This window comes from Pocillopora verrucosa, chromosome 3 (genome assembly GCF_036669915.1).
Source record: "Pocillopora verrucosa isolate sample1 chromosome 3, ASM3666991v2, whole genome shotgun sequence".
In the NCBI taxonomy this organism is placed as follows: domain Eukaryota; kingdom Metazoa; phylum Cnidaria; class Anthozoa; order Scleractinia; family Pocilloporidae; genus Pocillopora; species Pocillopora verrucosa.
Window position 1 is genome coordinate 29,655,035 of NC_089314.1, and position 7,393 is coordinate 29,662,427.

Consider the following 7,393-nt stretch of genomic DNA (forward strand, 5'->3'; position numbering starts at 1 on the left):
AAATGTTGTGTTCTTGTGAATCACATTTATTGATCCTCATTTTCTCTGATTAATTATCGAGATGAAATACAGTGTAATTTTCCTTTCTCACTCTGTCAAACACGAAAATAGCTGGCTATGTCGGAGGAAAGTTAGAGCAGCTATGGAGGACAAAGTGGTTACGCGATTCCAATGAAAATCATTTAAGGTTATTGAAAGGTGATTGACAAGGAATATTTATCTACTCGGGTACGGGTCTTTTGTCCGCTGAGAAGTCTCTAATCTGCAGCCTCCTTTTTAGGGGCAGACAGATCCTCATTCTTTCTATGACATCATAATTAGCAAAGGCTCTCACAGGTCCCAAATTCTTCGTCCTCGACAGGCAGTTTAAGTCCCCAAGTCACAAAGGTCCTTGTTCTATCTTTGAGTTCGGAATTTGAGGCGGAACGGTACAAATTTCGAGGTTTCCGTCATTTTGATATTCAATTCGCAAAGTACAATACAAAACTCAAACTAATGAACAACAGCTGATGATCATTTCTTTTATTACAGCTCTAGGGCAACAATTATAAGCATATAGATCACTCTTTCTTGTTCATTTCAACTCTCCACTCACGTCATTTGTGTCCTGAAAAGAGGAGAGATGAATTTTATGAGCATGTCTCAGATAACAATGGTTAGAAATCCTAAAGGTTCTGCACAGACAGTAACAAGACTAGCTTTCTTAATAGCATCAGGTTTCTCTTAACGCTTGGTTTTTGGGTGATGGACACATATAGACAAAGATGAGAAAGAAAGAAATACTTTTTATTAGAGCAGCTTTCACTGAGTACAGAAAGTGATTGAAGGTTGCTTTGGTGTTGTTTAACTTAGCTCTGTGATTGGTCCAGAAAACTCCCGCCACTTTCTCTCTGAACCAATCAGATCCAAAACTAAAACTGTTTGCAACTTGGTCACGCGCGTTTTCTCGCGCTTCATGATCTTCGACTGTTTGTTCTTAAGTGATATTTTTCCTTGTTCTGATTGGTCGTCGTGATTACTCAGATATTGCTGTTTCGACAGTCAATTGAAAAGGACTTTGACCACTTGGTTTTACGCAGTTTTTACGTATAGTACCTAACTGATATTTACGCGGTTTTACCCTCCTTAAAAGGGTTGATATAATTTAAAAATGGTCAATCCACTATTAGTTTTCGGCCCTGTTGAAACTGCTCTCAATTGTTCAAGTAAAAGGTTCGGCTATATTTAAGTTGGCTCAGAACGAGGTTTTGTCAGTCATCAGCTAAACTTTGTTCAAATAAGCAACCCTATTGTTTCTGAGAAAAGAGTTATCCTTAGGCCTACCTATTCTCCTAGCAGAGTCCACAAAAGGCGGAGCACTTTCCTTTGAAGTCATCGAAGTTGCTGGTAGTGGAAAAAAGTCGTACATTTGTGCAGTATTGGTTACCAAATGTGCTGCAATAGGTGGGGTCTTCATCTGTGCACCCTGCTGGTTCACGTAGAATACCTGCAATCTCCTCTATAATGAAACAAAAAGTGATGTTTCAATAACACATAGGGCGATGGTTTTTAATCATAAAAGTTCATATTCATTTCTTCTTTTTCTTTTTCTTTTTGAAAATTACCCAAATCGTTGTAGGGTGATGAATTGTTTAAAAATTCATCATTCTACAAAGATTTTGGGTAATTTTAAAAATTCATCACCCTTCATAAAGTTACAGTACTTTAAAGTACTGTAACTTTAGAAATTATATACCTATTATACCACGTCAAGATAACATTAGCCACAAGATATTTTCTTCCCAAACCAAAAGCATTAATGTCCTCGATTACCAAGGTGGATCCCAAATAGGTTGTTTTCCAAGCTGATGTGACAAGATTTAAGCTTCGTGGATTTTTTAAAATACCATACTTGAAGTCTTTTTTATTCCAATTTTGAAGGGAATCGAAAAAAACCAGTGTGAATCGGTTATAGGTTTACCATCATGGAGAAGAGAGGATCAGCCAAACGTTGAAAAACTTGATTGAGCTAAAACATTTTCTGTCAATATCGCGTTTGTAGCACACATTATACAGTGACTAAATAAAGGCGATGTTTGGTCCGGCAAACATTGAACAAAGTGAGCCTAGGAGCGCATCGCCGCTGAATTAATTTTTCCTGTTTCACTTTTGTTCATTTGCAAAAGATGCGAAACGATCAAACATTTGCTCTTGAAGGGGGCTTAGTTAGAGAGAAGAGGTTGTGGATGCTGAAGAGATCTTTTTCAGAGGGAATGCAGAAATTTCAAAATAATTTAGTTAAAAAAGGGTAAACGATGACAAGAACTTGCTGCGTGCCGTTTGCCGTGAGTGCTATACTGAATAACTGAATTGGCTTATTAGATTCTCGAAAAGGTTACAGAAGCACTGGAGGGGTGAGAGCGACACGCACACACCCACACAGAAAGACCGAAAAATAATTCTTACGGCAAACTGTACTGTACAGTTACCTTTCTCCTTGATTGAGGCAGACTCGGCCATCAGCTGTAAACAGGTAAACAACAAAAATAGGAGAAACATCTTCATGATTCAATGTTAGCAGTATTCTTTCACGACTGACTTGTGGTTCGACGAAGCTCACTTCTATTCTGCTTTTGTAAAAAAGCGTCCTCATTTTATACCTCCTTATTCATGAGAGGCAGCAGGTAGAATCATATTTCCCTAAAATTTAATTATTTTTACGAGTGGTAAATTAGATAGTGATCTACTCATCATTTCTTTATCTGGTCTCATCTGAGCTGTCAATCAAGCAAACGGTAGGCACTCCCCATTTTAAGTTCTTTGAGGCATAACATGCCGAAAGTTGCAGAGTAGCTTAAATGTTCTGTATTGGAGAAGAAAAAAGATTCACTAATAAATCTATTAATAAGTGTATTTTATTTGTTGGCTGGGATGTCTGTTTGTATTTTGAAAACAATGACCCCAGGCTCAAAGACGCTTCCCCGTGCTTGCGGCCCCGGGCACCTACCAGCTGGTAAATAACATAGATTATTTCTTAAGGGAATAAATGTGGCTGAGATATTTTGTGTAATTGTCCTTCTGTTTCAATTTATATGACAATGAGAATCTCCATTTGTGATATAATCTTTATGATTCTCATGATGACTTTGAATATAAGACATCACACAAAATTTTTACCACCTTTGCGAGCTGAGGACAAACAAATTTTGATTTATGTTTCTGACTTCCTATAAAATTGAGATTTCAGCGCCAACGAGGGAAATAATTTTTCCCACTTGGGTCTGAAACAGGACTTAAAATAATGCCTTAGTATGCATGTTTTTCACCGCCGCATGGTTTTCTGTTTAATTCGGGGCCATTTTGTGCGTGATAATGCCAATATGGAGAAATGATTCGACACAGCGTGCCTGGAATTTTCACCCACACATAAAATGGCCGAGGTGACCAACTTTCCGCCATTTTGTCTCCAGCACAGCATGAAGGTGATCACTCAGGATTAGTCACGGCGTGCTTAGTAGTTTTGTTTTGTTTTTTTTTAATTTTTTTTTATGTCAAATTTACTGCCATCGTGTCGCCAGATTTCTTTGATCACGACGTACTTCATGGTTTTAGATCTAAAATCTCGTTTATAATCCATACGCCTCGTAAATGGAAGGCGAGAGAGGGGGGTAGGGGAGGGAAGAGAATGGGGGTGGGGGTGGGGGAGCGGAGGGGGAATACAATTGCCATGACCGTATTTTAGACCAATAAATACCATATTTCATACCAGTTTTCTAACCTTACCTCTTGAAGTGAGGCTCAATTGAGTAAAAAGGCCAATAAGATTACCGGACAACCATTACTATAGCCAGCCAAAATTGATTTACTAAAGGAGAACTGAATTGTACAATTATCCTTCTCCGTGATAGAGGTACACTTGGCTTCCAACAGTAAATAGTTGAATAATAACAATCAAAGAACTGTCTCTTCATGGCAAAATGCTGGTAGTTTTATTTCACACTTGGGTTAAGACGAAACTCGCTTCTTTTCTTTCATTGTGAAAAAGCTTCCTTATTTTATACCTTTTCATCCTTTTGATATATCTCAATTATTCCTCATGAAGAATCATCGTGGACTCTAGGAATATCTTATTTTAGAATGGGTTTGATTTTCCACACATGACATTTGCACACACGTACTTTTGTTCGCATTTACAGCGGAAGGACAGAAATTATTTCTTTCATGGAGTATGTAAATACATTTTCTGAGTGCTATTTTTAAATTTTGATCACTCGCGCAGCAACCAAAAGTACATCTCAAATTCATTTTGTGATGGACTGCAGATCAGCCTATCAAATTATTTATACATTTCAGAATACGTTTTTGCGATTGGAGTTTTAATGACAGGGATGAGCAAACAAGTACTATCAACAACAGAGACTGATCAGTTAAAAATTTTCGTGCTCGTTACATACAGTGATTAATGACGCTCATCCTTGGACATCAGAGGGTTCGTATTCACGCGGTGAGAATGGCCAGTAAATGTTTTATCTAGCTCTGGAAATGGTTTACGCCGAGTAGATTGTCGACCTTCGCGCGATTTCGTAAACCAATATTTAAAAAAATTATCTTCAAAAAAACTTCGCAAAAATTATTATTTTACAAAGGCTATGTGGAATAAGAAGGGGGGAGGGGTAAGGATACAGACACCTGTACCCGCACTTGCTTGCTACGCCTGTGACCGATTGGAAATCAATTCAAAGTTTTACACGTAAAACATGAAAACATCTGCACAAGATTCACCCCTGTTATCAGCCTCAGATGTGTCATTATGGTCTTCCAAATACCACAATCTCAATTCCAAATCCGTCGAGACAATTTTGGGCGTTGTAAAATTGGGGAACACCAACTCCGGTGAACTGGCTGTGTTGCCTGCCATGGTGTAAAATTGAGGACCCGTAAAGTTTTCGGGAAGCTTGACTTGATTCTGGTCGTCAGTGATAAGGATTCCAAGTTTATTGTTTCTGGCGTGTCCCCATTTCGCTCCAGGAGAATTTCTTGAGTTATATAAAAGGCCAGAGACGTGAACAAGTTTAATAGCGACAACGTATCCTACAAACTGAGGTGACACACGCCCAAAGGCATCTCCTTTAGCGCCAATACAGACCGGTCCCCGGACGTTCAGTTTAACCCATCCTGTACCGCCTGAAAAAGAATAAGTTAAGAACTCCGTAAAGATAGGGTAAAAACCATATGTTTACGTATTGAACCAGATCCCGAAAAAGCTTAATCGGTTCACAGTTGTGTCTGTTTATTTCTTCGTTTGCTTGCTTTTGAGTTTTTTCTCTCGTTTCTTTTGAAAATCAAATGTTGAAGAAAATACATATTTGGCAAAATGCTTCCTTACCAATTTCACAGAATTGTCCTTCAAGGCCAGGGGCACATTCACAGGTAAAATTGCTGCTTGTGCCGTGTTGATGACATGTCCCCCTGCGCAAACAAGGTTGACTGAAGCATGGCGCAGGCTTAAAAGGAATGTTTTAAAGGCGATGAAAAGGCGCCACAAAAAGTAGGGAAATTCCAAAATGCAGCTTAGATACAAAGAGCTGACATAATTTGAAAAAGAGTAAGAACCAAACACAGAGGTAAAGTACAAAAAAAAAAAAAAAAAAAAAAAAGGAACTGTCAAAAAGAATAAACGAGGAATTATTACAGTGACAAACAAGAGAGGATGACACTTGAAAATCTCAAATACGCTTACCGAGATATTATGATTAATCCTTTGAAAATTATTTTTTTTAATTCTATTTACCTTGGTGGGATCAAAACGAAACTGTCTAAAAATGAAAAGTTTGCTGCCGGAGAAATGACGGAGAGAAAATGCATAATTTTGTTTTATCTGAAAACAAATTTGTGAAAAAAGACAGAGTTTTGGATCTCGATCGAAATGACGGTGTTCAAGAAGAAAGCTTGCATTAAACAATCCTTTCAAAAAACAAAAATACTTACCACTGTCGTGAAGTAGTTGAAATAGTTGCTTGGTCCAAAGTGCTCAGACTGTCCTTCCTTATTAGTGGACAGCAGCTGGCAGAGTCGACGGTTCTCAGAGTTAGAATGGATAGCCATATTGATAGAGAAGCAGTGGGGGGTGAGTAGGCAAAGATCCTGGCAATCTTCAGGTGTCTCGGTGGAGTGTGATTCCATGGCGGAAACATTTAGAAGGCTATGCAAATACACAACGAAATTTGAAAAGACTATTTGTTCACCGCTCACAGATTTGAACATTTCAACATTAGAATCTTGGCCATGGAGCACTGAAGAAATACCAGAGGCAACCCAAATAAAGCCAACAAACTTCAAAGAAACGAGAGTCATTTTGATCGCAACTTTGAAATCTCAACTTGATAATAACTTTATATTGGTATCTGCTGTTGGTTTTGTAATTTGTTAAACTATGTATAATTAGGGTGATATGTGTAAAATATAATAGATTTCTCAATTCGAAATTAGTTCCTCGCGACGTTAATCGTCATACTTCAAAAGCAACGTTCTTAAAAATGTTTGTATCTGTGAAAATAAGCTGGATGTAATTTTCTCTCAAGATAGCCTCGCCCTTCTGCTCCCTTACGATTTTATACACCAAATATTTTGTTGTTTTCCCACTTGAGCTGAAATTAAATGCATAAAAGGAATAATTCAGCGATAATTACGAAGTGATAAATGATTTCTAGTGTCGATTTAAATTGCAGGAATATTGTAATTGACAGGATATATTGTTGGATTTTGAATTGAGGCGCAACCCTGCTGATTAAATGTGTCGTTGTTTTTCTCAAGGGTAACAATTGTGCAGTTTTATGTTGTTTAGTTGTAAAATAACTATTGTAGAGTTGTATCATTAAGCTCTAGTGTAAAATAATTGGTAAAACTGTGCTGCATTGTATCGTTAATGGTAAAAACATGAGTGAGAGCTTCGAATAAAAAAATGCTTTTCACAGAAATATTTTAAAGCCTAACTTGACATGATTATCTACAGGACTTGTGTACCCATCACTCACTTCACTTTACATCCAAATGTAAAATGTCAGATATTTACATAAGGCAGTAACAGTGATCACACAGTGATTAAGGCGTAACTTAAGCTATTATCTATTCTAGTAAACTCTTCTCAATTAAAAAAAACATTCTACCCTGAGGGTTAAAATTGAGTGAGGTCGTATTAGCTAAAATGATAGTCGTGATAAGTGTATACTACAACAGTGAATAGCAGTTGGAAGGTGTGCTCTGATTGGCTACTCCAACTCCGAATATCCTTTGGTATTCACTTCCGAGGAACTCGATTGTGATGTGCACTATTTTTGTGTCGTATTATCTACGGTTTAGTATACACTAAAACAATGGTTCACCTCAGTGTCGGTGGCTAACCGGCTTAAGTGCG

At 37.7% G+C, this 7,393-nt stretch overlaps 1 long non-coding RNA gene across 1 annotated transcript; it reads right to left on the minus strand.

The window, feature by feature from the left end:
• Positions 1-507: 507 nt before the first annotated feature.
• Positions 508-2,626, minus strand: LOC131786687 (uncharacterized). The gene is made up of 3 exons (XR_009340388.1): positions 2,469-2,626; positions 1,324-1,498; positions 508-607 (listed from the first exon to the last, which is right to left on the minus strand). It is a non-coding gene; the product is annotated as an uncharacterized lncRNA (long non-coding RNA).
• Between the last annotated feature and the right edge of the window lie 4,767 nt (positions 2,627-7,393).